Source organism: Neovison vison, chromosome 7 (assembly GCF_020171115.1).
Source record: "Neovison vison isolate M4711 chromosome 7, ASM_NN_V1, whole genome shotgun sequence".
Lineage (NCBI taxonomy): Eukaryota > Metazoa > Chordata > Mammalia > Carnivora > Mustelidae > Neogale > Neogale vison.
In genome coordinates, this window is record NC_058097.1 from 198,006,536 (window position 1) to 198,020,854 (window position 14,319).

A 14,319-nucleotide genomic window follows, 5' to 3' on the forward strand; every position below is an offset into this window, starting at 1 on the left:
CAGGTAAGAGAGAAGGCAGACACAATTTTGGTATCAAAGCACTGAAGAAATGAAGCAATGGGAGGTTAAAGGGGGAATTATCATTGCTTTCACGGTGTTTAAGCTCTCAAAGTCCATGGGAGATGCTCCAAGGCTGTGCTTGGAGAAATCGAGAGACCAAAGAAACCAACTATATCATCAGCACATTAAACCTCAGTAAAGTATTTATTGAACATTCTCTCCCATTCCAAATATGTTTGTCCAGCTGAGAGGCAAACATTTTGTTAAAGGCACTGTCACCCCTCATTTCAAAAAAAAAAAAAAAAAAAGACTCAGTGTTGGTTTAAATCTCATTTGTGTTACTAAAATGGATCTAATTTTCACCAGTTCCTCTCCATTTTTTTCTTTAAATCATCCAATTCTGCACATCTTGAATGGTTGATGCTTAATATTTTCATTACCTTTTTAATTGCCTGAGTAAGTACATATTATGTGCTCAAACACACGAAATTAATAGACTCAATTGGCAGAATTAGTTTTGCTGGTAGAAATTGTGGAGCTGCATGCTCTAACTAGGAATGGTTGATCTCTCTCACTGACTACTCATTATTCCTAGACATTCAATAAAAACTGGGACTCTGATGCTTGCATCTCCCACCCAGGGAATGAAACAAAAGAGGAATGGAATAAAAAATCCCCAAGGACAGTTTGAGGTCACTTTCAAAGAGGATTCATGTTCATGGGTTGAAAGAACCTGGGCATTGTGGTAGAAGGAAATGGTTCAGAGCACCTACAAACAACCTCATCCAATCTGGGTTTCACCTGGTTACACTTTCACCCCCTGCCCCTGAAGTCCATGTGCTCATGCCATACAGTTCCAGTGTGCAGTGAGATTGGCTTTCCTCTGTTTTGACCTCCTCTGTTTTGTGAAGTTGTTGAAAGTTGAAGGTTGACTGTTACTCTAACATGGATACTTTTTTTATCTTCATGTCGTACCCCCCAAGAAGCTTCCCTGAATGTCCCCAGTAAGGGGGTCTTTTACCATGCTCCCATAACTCATAAAGCACTGTCTTTGCTGCGCTTCTGTGGGTTCTGGAGACACTACTTTTACAACCACAGCAAGAGGTGACATCAAAAGCTGAGAAGACATGACTTCTGCCTTCTTCCCATCTTTAAACTCACATCAGTGCCTCCCACTGGAGAACCACACAAGGCAGTACTAGTAAGAGAGTCTGGTACATGTAACTCACAGGCCTTCAGTTCTGCAATAGCGACATGAGTAGGACAAAACAATTCTGGAACTAAGAAAACATAGAGTGAATCTGGCACACAGTGATTTAACCCACAGAGCCTGGGTGTTATATTTCAGCCTCATGGAGACCACTCGTCTGAACTATAGAAAAATTAAAAGCTGGTAAGTTTGTTGCCTATAACATAATAAATACAAATTATTTGCATAATAAGTACATCAACTAATGTGTCCATAGCTTTATTGGTCAATAACTGTGTACCAGGTAATGCTGGGGTAGGAAAAGTCCCCTGAGGTCTTGTGTTTTCTGTTTACACCCAGAGTGGCAGATCTACAATGAGAGATTGGGGAAGTACCTAAAGCTACGTGTACATAAATATTAGAGCAGAATGGAGATTAAAAAGGATCAATACCCAGAAGGCACAAATTACTTTTCTTGTCTGCTTCTCTACAAAAGACTATTCAAGAAGAAAGGTCTTTGTGGTAAGCAAAGTATTAAAGGTCAGCAAAGTAAACAGTCTTAAGAATCCTACACTGAGTATTTATTATTCATCAGTTTCCTGGAACATCTCATAAGTTCTGAGGCTGTTTGGCCTCTAATTTACACAGCTCTTCCAAAATTTAGAAACAACTTTACTCAACCTGTTGGTGATGCCATTGGGTAACTGCTTTCCTCCTTAGGCTCAAGATGGAGAATATCTAAGTGGCATCTGAGTTACAGGTACAAAAGTGTTTGCAGGGGACCCAAATGCCCCCTTTTGGGGAGGTACCTTTGATGAGATGTGACTTGCTGTCCTGAAGTTCTTGTTCACGTGTGAGGCTGACTTATAATGAGGAGCATGTACGTCAGGGATGGACCAGCACACCTGCCTGACTGTGGGGATGGTCAAGGAGTTGTTAACACCTGGCTTGAGTGCTACAAGGCAGCCCCTCTGGAATTGCCCTCTGTAACATCTGTTACTCAGACAGAATACATCAATTTTGACAGAGTCTCACCTTGCTCTGGTAGCCCTGACTCCAACTTAAAAGGAGCTTGGAATGAAAAAAGAGTCCTTGACATTCAAGTGTTTTCTCATGGCAGAAATAATTGCTGGATTTCACCTGGGCCCATGACAATTTCATACGTACAATGCTTCACACCTGATTTAAATGCAGTCTGTATGTTTTTTGTATCATTGAGAAGGCTGTAGGCCAATGTAGGTTCAACAGCTGTGATTTATTTAGTCTGTAACTTGTTACTTGATTTACATACACCCTTGTCAGAGTTCTAGGATTGGGGTACAAGATGTGGTTGTAATTTGATGCTTCAGTCCCTGCAAATCTGTGGAAATTTTGTCTCATAAGCTGAGATTCTTTGTCTTAGTGTATTTTTTAATTAACACATAATGTATTATTTGTTTCAGGGGTATAGATCTGTGACATCAATCTTATACAATTCACAGTGCTCACCATAGCACATATCCTCCCCAATGTCCATCACCCAGCAATCCCATCCCTCCCACTCCCCTCCATTTCAGCAACCCTCGGTTTGTTTCCTGAGATTTAGAGTCCCTTATGATTTGTCTCCTTCTCTGGTTTCATCTTGTTTCATTTTTTCCTTTCTTCCCCTATGCCTTGTTTCTCAAATTCCACTTATCAATGAGATATGATAATTGTCTTTCTCCGATTGACTTATTTTGCTTACAATACACTCTAACTCCATCCATGTTATTGCAAATGGCAAGATTTCATTTTTGATGACTGCATAATATTCCATTGTATTTATATACCAATCTTTATCCATTCATCTGTTGATGGACATCTAGACTCTTTCCATAGTTTGGCTATTGTGAACATTGCTGCTATAAACCCCGGGGTGTAGATGCCCCTTTGGATCACTACATTTGTATCTTTGGGGTAAATACCAAGTAGTGCAATTGCTGTGTTACAGGGTAGCTCTATTTTTTACTTTTTGTGGAACCTCCATACTGTGTTCCAGGGTGGCTGCACCAGCTTGCATTCCCACCAACGATGTAGGAGGGTTCCCTTTCTCCACATCCTTGCCAACATCTGTCCTTCCCTGACTGGTTAATTTTAGCCATTATGACTCATGTGAGGTAGTATCTCATTGAAGTTTTGATTATCATTTCCCTGATGCTGGTGATATGGAGCACTTTTTCATGTGTCTGTTGGCCATTTGGGTGTCTTTTTTGCAGAAGTGTCTGTTCATGTCCTCTGCCCATTTCTTTTTTCTTTTTTCATCCAAAATTCATTGTTTATGTACCACACCCAGTGCTCCAAGCAATATGTACCCTCCTTAATAGCCAGTATCCGGCTTACCTATATATATCCCTACCCCTGTCCGCTCTAAAACCCTCAGTTTGTTTCTCATAGTCCATAATCTCTCATGGTTCATCTCCCCCTCTGATTTCCCCCAATTCACTTTTCCTTCTCCTAATGACCTCCATGTTATTCCTTATGTTCCACAAGTAAGTGAAACCATATGATAATTGATTTTCTCTGCTTAATTTATTTTGCTTAGCATAATCTCCTCCAGTCCTGTCCTTGTTGATATGAAATTTGGGTATTCGTCTTTTCTGATGTCTGTGTAATATTCCATTGTATATATGGACCACATCTTCTTTATTCATTCATCTGTTGAAGGGCATCCTGGCTCTTTCCACAGTTTTGTGACTGTGGCCATTGCTGCTATGAACATTGGGGTACAGTTTCTTTACACTACATCCATATCTTTGGGGTAAATACCCAGTCGTGCAATTACAGGGTCATAGGGAAGCTCTATTGTTAATTTTTTGAGGAATCTCTGCACATTTTTTGAGCCACTCCAAAGTGGCTGCACCAGCTTGCATTCCCACCAACAGCGGGAGAGGGTTCCCCTTTCTCCACATCCCCTCCAACACATGTTGTTTCTTGTCTTGCTAATCTTTGCCATTCTAAGTGGTGTGAGGTGGTATCTCAATGTGATTTTGATTTGAATTTACCTGATGGCTAATGATGATGAACACTTTTCATTGTCTGATAGCCATTTATATGTCTTCTTTGGAGAAGTGTCTGTTCATGTATTCTGCCCATTTTTTGACATGATTATCTGTTTTTTGGGTGCTGAGTTTGAGGAGTTCTTTATAGATCTTGGATATCAGCCCTTTGTCTGTAGTTTCATTTGAGAATATCTTTTCCAACTCTGTGAGCTACCTCTTTGTTTTGTTCAGTGTTTTCTTTGCTGTGTAGAAGCTTTTTATCTTGATGAAGTCCCAAAAGTTCATTTTTGCTTTTGTTTCCTTTCCCTTTGGATACATGTCTTGAAAGAAGTTGCTGTGGCCAATGTCGAAGAGGTTACTGCCTATGTTCTCCTCTAGGATTTTGATGATTCTTGTCTCATGTTGAGGTCTTTCATCCTTTTGAGTTTCCATTTACTATAGCACCAAGAACCTTAAGATACCTTGGAATAAAAGAGGTAAAGGATCTGTACTCAAGGAACTACAGAATACTCATGAAAGAAATTGAAGAAGACACAAAAAGATAGAAAAACAGGGCACCTGGGTGGCTCAGTGGGTTAAGCCACTGCCTTCGGCTCAGGTCATGATCTCAGGGTCCTGGGATCGAGTCCCACATCAGGCTCTCTGCTCAGCGGGGGGCCTGCTTCCCTTCCTCTCTCTCTGCCTGCCTCTCTGCCTACTTGTGATCTCTCTCTGTCAAATAAATAAATAAAATCTTTAAAAAAAAAAAGATGGAAAAACATTCCATGCTCATGGATTGCAAGAATAAACATCGTTAAAATGTCTATACTGCTCAGAACAATCTATACTTTCATTGCCATCCTGATCAAAATTCCACCAGCAATTTTCAAAGTTCTGGAACAAACAATCCTAAAATTTGAATGTGATCAGAAAAGACCCTGAATCACTAAGGAAATGTTGAAAAAGAAAAACAAAGCTGGGAGCATCATGTTTCCTGATTCCAAGCTTTATTACAAAGCTGTGATCACCAAGACAGCATGATACTGGCACAAAAACAGACAAATAGACCAATGGAACAGAGTAGAGAGCCCAGATGTGGAACCTCAACTCTATGGTCAAATAATCTTCGACAAAACAGGAAAAAATATCCAGTGAAAAAGTCTCTTCATAAATGGTGCTGGGGAAATTGAACAGCTATGTATAGAAGAAAGAAACTTGACCATTCTCTTACATCATACACAGTGATAAACTTCTGCCCATTTCACGATTGTATTATTTATTCTTTGGGTGTTGAGTTTGATAAGTTCTTTATAGATTTTGGGTACTAGTCCTTTATCTGATGTGTCGTTTGCAAATACCTCCTCCCATTCTTTTGGTTGCCTTTTGGGGGTTTTGTGACTGTTTCCTTTGCTGTGCAAAAGCTTTTTATCTTGATGAAGTCTTTTTTTTTTTTTTTTTTTTTTTAGTCAGGGAACATTTATTTACCATTTTTACAGACCATTAGATTTTCAAATACCTCTGCAGAATTACATTTAATTAGAGCAAATTAATCACTTGGTAGATTTTAGCTTTTATTCTCAATAACCTTGATGTTAACTTTTTCTTTTGCTGAGGGTTAACCCATTCCCTAAATCCAGGTAGGTAGTAGAAATATCTAAACAAACTTGCAAAAGAATACCATTGGCATGGCATTTCCTTTGTTTGTGTGGCTATGAAATAATTTTCACAGTTCCTTTCAAAGATATCTGTCATAATAGCAGGTATCCCATTTAATTCCAGAAATTCAGTATTGGATGAATTTCTGTGGCTCCTTATTCCTCAGGGTAAATGGTCTGTTTTACAGATTGGAGCTGATATTTAATCATATTTTTTAATTAATTAATTTATTTTTTAATAAGCATATAACGTATTTTTATCCCCAGGGGTACAGGTCTGTGAATCACCAGGTTTACACATTTCACAGCACTCATAATAGCACATACCCTCCCCAATGTCCATATCCTGACTACCCTCTCCCATCCCTTCTCCCCCCAGAAACCCTCAGTCTTTTTTTTGAGATTGAGTCTTTTATGGTTTGTCTCCCTCCCAATCCCATCTTCTTTCATTTTTTCTTTTCCTACTCCCCAACCCCCCACATTGCATCTCCACTTCCTCATATCAGGGAGATCATATGATAGTTGTCTTTCTCCGATTGACTTATTTTGCTCAGCATGATACCCTCTAGTTCCATCCACGTCATTGCAAATGGCAAGATTTCATTTCTTTTGATGGCTGCATAGTATTCCATCATGCAGCCATCAAAAGAAATGAAAGGAGGGCACATATTGCATGGAGCACTGGGTATGGTGCATAAACAATGAATCTTGAAAAACTGAAAAAATAAAAATTTTTTAAAGGGAAGGAAAAAAAAAGAGAAGTGAAAAGGTATCAATATACCCCTAAAAATGAGGTTTTACCATAGAATTCAAAGGCCATAAGACATTCAACCAAGAACAAAGACTTATGAGCTGTGTATTCTCTCTGAAGGAAAAGTTTGGAAGGAGGTGAAGATTCAGTTGGACTTTGAAGGACAGGGAGAATGTGGATGGCAGAATGGAGAAACCAAGGCCCTCTGTGAACAAGATCAAGATGAGCTCTGTGCACCAAATGACACAGATGCCCACACTCCTGCTGACACTGTCTGCACTGGAACTCCACTCACTGTCCACTTAGTGGGAGGTGACATAGCACTACTGATCTTTTGCCACAGGACAAATGCTTTTAGTGATTTCTCTAGCGCTGTTCTCAACCAAGGCTTTATTGACTTTGAGGATGAAAAAGTCTTTTTTGAGTAAATGTCTTGAGTACCCCACGTTGCTTAAGAAGAGCATTAGTCTCTACCACTTGATACCACTAGCACACCACCCATCCTGTAGGGATCCAAAATATCTCCAAGCTTTGAGAAGTGCCTACAAGTATAGACGGAAGGAGAGAGTCAGTCAGATTCCATAGAAAATCATTGTTCTCACAGTGCAAATACCTTAAGTCAGTTCTCCCATCTAAATCGTTGTAATGTCCCTGAGGACCAGAGGTTTACAACTGTGCATTCCTACAGGTAGCAAGAAAAGTTGGGCACATAGGGGAGGGAAACTTACTAACTCAGTATAGAAGATAATGGGGTAGATATCTAGTGAACCATATGAACTGTCACCGGTAAATGGGGATTAAATGCCAAATCACACATTTCTTGTTAATGTCATATTGTGTAAAGTTCACGGTTTTGGTGAATAAGCCAAGGAGAAGTTACTGGAGGTTACAACTGATCCTGGCTTGGCTTCCAAACCTGGCTTGTGGCCCCAAGTCATCAGATACATCCGGGATAGATTGGATCGAAGTTACATTGGCTCAAGGTAATGGTTATATCTGGAGAACAGGGAGTCTGAGGTGACCCAGTCTCCTTATTGCAACACCAAAGTCCTCATCAAGGAACATAAACAAGGTGGTGTTAACACCAAAATGACAGGCTGGTGACTGTTTTTAATTTTGGGTTTGATCCCTGACTTCACTAAAGACTCAAATTTAAATGCACTTCTCTTTCTAAATAGACCTAATAATAAAACATGTAATATTATCAGTGACATATTTCTATATGTTCAAAATCTGTACTGAAAAAACAGTTACACAACAATTAATTAAGCACCTACTGTATCACCGCCATCACACAAAGACCAGAGGTGCACAGGCGGTATCGTGTAGGAGCATAACAGGGAGGAAGGACCATGGGATCAGCACCCTGGAGATGTCAAGAGAGGGCTATGCACAGAGTCTTGGCAAGAGAGATCCCTAGGAAAAAAAGAGAGATCCCTAGAGATTCAGAGTCTGGAAAGGGCACAAGAAGAAGGTTGTCTGAGATGGGACATTGGGAAGGGATAAGGAGTTTCAACCCAGTGGGACTGAAGCAAAGATAGTGGCAAGGGGAGTCCACAGGGAGCAAAAGCCTCAGCAGAAAACTGGTGGGCCTATACCGAAATCAGCCTGGAGTTCACATAGGGCAGTCATGTGAGTCAAGATCACAAGAATCCATCTGAGCCATAAGATGAAATTCCGTGAGTCTCAAACTAAGGAAGTCTACAGTGTTGAGAACTGTTTCTCAGCCAGAACACTTGGGTCCTTACCTTGGTTGCCACCTATAAGCATGGACTGATGGTCAAAAATTACTTGACTTCTCTTGTCCCACTGTCTGCAGGTGGGGAGAAATGAAGTGCCACCTCATGGAGAGGTGTTGGGGGAAAGGACATGACCTCCAGTTAACCCACAGCTGGATTCAGGCAACTGGAGACTTCTCACCCACATCCCCTTTCCTTGGAATGCAGGTTCCACTTGCCAGCTCCACACCCAGAAGTGGCCCCAATCACAACGCCTTGAGATAGTGAGGTAGCATTGAGACCATATGAACTGGTTATGAGGCTGAAGCCATTTAAGTGCTCTCTGTAAACTTTCTGATTCTGGCAGGTTGGTGTGGAGATTTACCCATCTTGTGGCTACCCAAGACAACCTTCTTATGTAAGACCCCTTGTTCATTAAACCTGCCACATACCAACCCAGAGCAGCCGGCCTTTTCTTCAGCCCCTCCCTACCCTCTGTGCAGAGGGGCTGCCTTCAGATTACACCTGGGAAGCTGCAGAGGAGGTTGCCAACCAAGGGAAGGTAACCACACATGTCACTTTTTTCAGGAGAATCCTGGTTTATGTTGCTCTCCTGGCATGCCATCCACTTTGGGACCTCTTTCACACTCAAAATTACGCACTTTGAGCCAATAAATGTCATGACCATCCCTCGTATTCAGTTGTTGTTGTCAAAATAAAAGAGATTTGCTCCAGGGTCTTGCCTCCAGTAACCACTCTATCATTGTTGGCCATTCATGTTTTATTGAATATTGAAAACAGATAAATATCCATGGCTGCTGGGCTTTGAGAATATTAACAAACCAACAGTATGTGGAATATGTGTGACAGAGAAGTTCTATGTAAACTATATCTCAATAAAACTTTTCCAAAGAGAAGTCAGAACAGTACGCATGGATCAAAATACAGTGCTGTTTATTCAAACACAGGACTTTTCCCTCAGATATCAACATGACCTTCTCTAGATCATTCAAACAATGTGAAGTTCAACCAAGTTTGCTATGGTCTCTGACAGTCCTACTAGTCCTTCAAGGTTTATCATAAGAGCTTTCTCAACTTTACAAAATGAATCACTAGCAGCTGCCATGTATGCAGCATCTGCTCTGTTCCCAACCCAGTCCTGAGGACTTATGACAATCCCAGGACTATGCCCAGGATACAAAGAGACACAGCCTTGATATCTCCTAGCAGGCTTGGCCCATGGCTGGTAGTAAGCCTGGTCTAGGAATGGACTAGATATTGTGAACAATCAACACCTCATGGCCTTCAAAATGTCTCCAAGGCCAGGGCCTTTCCTGATGTTGCCAGCCTGTTAAGTTCCTCCCTTCCCAAGTTCTAGACTTTGGCATGATCTCTTTTTTTTTAATATTTTATTTATTCAAAAAAAATATTTTATTTATTCATTTGACAGAAAGAGACAGCAAGAGAGGCAACACAACAGGGGGAGTGGGAGAGAGTGAAGTAGGCTTCCCACTCAGCAGGGAGCCTGATGGCAGGGCTCAATCCCAGGACCCTGGGACCCTGACCTGAGCTGAAGGCAGATATTTAATGACTGAGCCACCCAGGCATCCCGACTTTGGCATGATCTTAATGAGAAAGAAGTTCACTTCCAAAGAACATGCTTGAGGTTAATGTCCCAACAGCCCTGCAGGTGAGGTCAGAACCAGTTTTACAGAAGGAGTGAAAAAACATGTGGGATATCTTCTCCCAAACACTGTGAAGTTGATCCATATCAGTAACTTACAAATTAAAAACACTTAAAGATCATTTAATTTCAAAGACCTCCTTCATGGGCTTTTGTACTGATGCATGAATCACTGAGAAAGGAGGTTCTCACTGACTGTTATTACTTTTATGAATGATGGTAAATTTCAATGACAAAATATTGCTGCAAGTATATCTCAGGTCTTGCTTGAGAACAGGACAAATAGAACTCTCTCTTGCCTCATAATTTCTCTCTCTCAGGGTATTCGGGGCAAAATCTGTATCCAGGCAAGTTCATCTGAACACTTTGGTTTGTCTAAATAGGGGATCAATAAGGGTCACACCAACACCCAGATTGAAGACTCCTTCATTCCTCTACTATCTGAGCATCATCTGGGGACCTGACTTAAAGCCTCATTTGGGAAGAGAAAACATCATGCTAGCTACACGTGCATCCTGAGCTTTTTGTTTCTTCTATTTCTCCTTGTCAACACTAGGCTGAGTCCTTTATGGGCTGAGTTTACAGTTCATTCACCTGAGAATGATCATGACCTGCAATGGAGAAAATATGAAGGTAAAAATAATACACGTTTATTGTGGGCACCATGTAAAAGATGTGGGATTTTTATTATTTCATATAATTTTGTTTTATTTTTATTATTTTATCTTGATTGATATATATATATATATATATATATATATTTTTTTTTTTTTTTTGAATAAGAAAACTCTGAAGGGACCTGTGGCCCAGCAGGTAACAGGGCAAGTCCATCAGACCTGGGGCACACACCAGAGTCCCCATTAAGACTTAGCCAATCTCCAAGTTAATGCTGGACCCCAGATGCAGGGCACTCTCATATTAGCAGTATTACTTTCCAATCGGTTGCCTCTGGTGGCACCCTCCCCCTTTTGTTTATCTTCCGATATCAGTCCGATGTTCCCACTCCGCTTTACCCCAAAGATATAGATATAGTGAAAAGAAGGGCCATCTGTACCCCAATGTTTATAGCAGCAATGGCCATGGTCGCCAAACTGTGGAAAGAACCAAGATGCTCTCCTTGGTCGGAAGGATAAGGAAGATGTGGTCCATATACACTATGGAGTATTATGCCTCCATCAGAAAGGATGAATACTCAACTTTTGTGTCAACATGGATGGGACTGGAAGAGATTATGTTGAGTGAAATAAGTCAAGCAGAGAGAGTCAATTATCATATGTTTTCACTTATTTGTGGAGCATAACAAATAACATGGAGGACAAGGGGAGTTAGAGAAGAGAAGGGAGTTGAGGGAAATTGGAAGGGGAGGTGGACCATGAGAGACTATAGACTCTGAAAAACAATCTGAAGGTTTCAAAGGGGTGGGGGGTGGGAGTTGGGGGGAACCAGGTGGTGGGTATTGGAGAGGGCACGGATTGCATGGAGCACTGGGTGTGGTGCAAAAACATTGAATACTGTTATGCTGAAAAAAATAAATAAATTTATTTTTTTTTCCAATTTATTTATTTTCAGAAAAACAGTATTCATTATTTTTTCACCACACCCAGTGCTCCATGCAAGCCGTGCCCTCTATAATACCCACCACCTGGTACCCCAACCTCCCACCCCCCCGCCACTTCAAACCCCTCAGACTGTTTTTCAGAGTCCATAGTCTCTCATGGTTCACCTCCCCTTCCAATTTACCCAAATTCCCTACTCCTCTCTAACGCCCCTTGTCCTCCATGCTATTGGTTATGCTCCACAAATAAGTGAAACCATATGATAATTGACTCTCTCTGCTTGACTTATTTCACTCAGCATAATCTCTTCCAGTCCCGTCCATGTTGCTACAAAAGTTGGATATTCATCCTTTCTGATGGAGGCATAATACTCCATAGTGTATATGGACCACATCTTCCTCATCCATTCATCCGTTGGAGGGCATCTTGGTTCTTTCCATAGTTTGGCGACTGTGGCCATTGCTGCTATAAACATTGGGGTACAGATGGCCCTTCTTTTCACGACATCTGTATCTTTGGGGTAAATACCCAGGAGTGCAATGGCAGGGTCATAGGGAAGCTCTATTTTTAATTTCTTGAGGAATCTCCACACTGTTCTCCAAAGAGGCTGCACCAACTTGCATTCCCACCAACAGTGTAAGAGGGTTCCCCTTTCTCCACATCCTCTCCAACACATGTTGAGATATCACCTTACACCAGTTAGAATGGCCAAAATTAACAAATCAGGAAATAAATTTATTTTAAAGCAAAAAAAAAAAAAAGAAAGAAAGAAAGAGTCTGGAAGTTTTCCTTCTGCTTCAATTTTTTGAAACAGCTTCAGGAGAATAGGTGTTATTTCTTCTTTGAAAGTTTGGTAGAATTCCCCAGGGAATCCATCAGGTCCTGGGCTCTTGTTTTTGGGGAGGTTTTTGATCACTGCTTCAATTTTGTGACTAGATATTGGTCTATTAAGGTTGTCAATTTCTTCCTGGTTCAATTTTGGGAGTTTGTAGTTTTCCAGGAATGCATCCATTTCATCTAGGTTGCTAAGCTTATTGGCATATAACTGTTAATAATAACTTCTGATGATTGTTTCTACTTCCTTGGTGTTAGTTGTGATCTCTCCCTTTTCATTCATAATTTTATGTATTTGGGCTTTCTCTCTTTTCTTTTGGGTTAGTGTCACCAGTGGTTTTATCAATCTTATTGATTCTTTCAAAAAACCAGCTTCTAGTTTCATTGATACGTTCTACTGTATCTCTGGTTTCTACCTCATTAATCTCAGCTCTAATCTTGATTATTTCCCTTCTTATGTGTAGAGTTGGTTTGATTTGTTGTTGATTCTCCAGTTCTTTAAAGTGTAGAGACAGCTGGTGAATTCTGGATTTTTCAATTTTTTTGAGGGAGGCTTGGATGGCTATGAATTTCCCCCTTAGGACCGCCTTTGCTGTATCCCATAGGTTTTGGACCAAAGTGTCTTCATTCTCATTGGTTTCCATGAATTGTTTAAGTTCTTCTTTGATCTCCTGGTTGATCCAAGCATTCTTAAGCAAGGTGGTCTTTAGCTTCCAGGTATTTGAGTTCCTTTGGAACTTTTCCTTGTGATTAAGCTCCATTTTCAAAGCATTGTGATCTGAAAATATGCAGAGAATAATCTGTCTTTTGGTAACGGTTTGTACTCGAGGAACTACAGAACACTCATGAAAGAAATTGAAGAAGACACAAAAAGATGGAAGACCATTCCATGCTCTTGGATCAAAAGAATAAAGATTGTTAAAATGTCTATACTGCCTAGAGCAATCTATACTTTTAAAGCCATTCCGATCAAAATTCCACCGGTATTTTTCAAAGAGCTAGAGCAAATAATCCTAAAATTTGTATGGAATCAGAAGAGACCCCGAATCGCTAAGGAAATGTTGAAAAACAAAAATAAAACTGGGGGCATCACATTACCTGATTTCAAGCTTTATTACAAAGCTGTGATCACCAAGACAGCATGGTACTGGCATAAAAACAGACACATAGACCAGTGGAACAGCGTAGAGAGCCCAGATATGGACCCTCAACTCTATGGTCAATTAATCTTCGACAAAACAGGAAAAAATATACAGTGGAAAAAAAACAGTCTCTTCAATAAATGGTGCTGGGAAAACTGGACAGCTCTATGTAGAAGAATGAAACTCGACCATTCTCTTACACTGTACACAAAGATAAACTCGAAATGGATAAAAGACCTCAACATGAGACAGGAATCCATCAGAATCCTAGAGGAGAACATAGGCAGTAACCTCTTCGATATCAGCCACAGCAACTTCTTTCAAGATATGTCTCCAAAGGCAAAGGAAACGAAAGCGAAGATGAACTTTTGGGACTTCATACAGATCAAAAGCTTCTTCACAGCAAAGGAAACAGTCAAAAAAACAAAGAGGCAACCCACGAAATGGGAGAAGATATTTGCAAATGACAGTACAGACAAAAGGTTGATATCCAGGATCTATAAAGAACTCCTCAAACTCAACACACACAAAACAATCATATCAAAAAATGGGCAGAAGATATAGCAGAAGCTTCTCCAATGAAGACATACAAATGGCTATCAGACACATGAAAAAATGTTCATCATCACGAGCCATAATGGAGATTCAAATTAAAACCACATTGAGATATCACCTTAACCAGTTAGAATGGCCAAAATTAGCAAGACAGGAAACAACATGTGTTGGAGGGGATGTGGAGAAAGGGGAACCCTCTTCCACTGTTGGTGGGAATGCAAGTTGGTGCAGCCACTTTG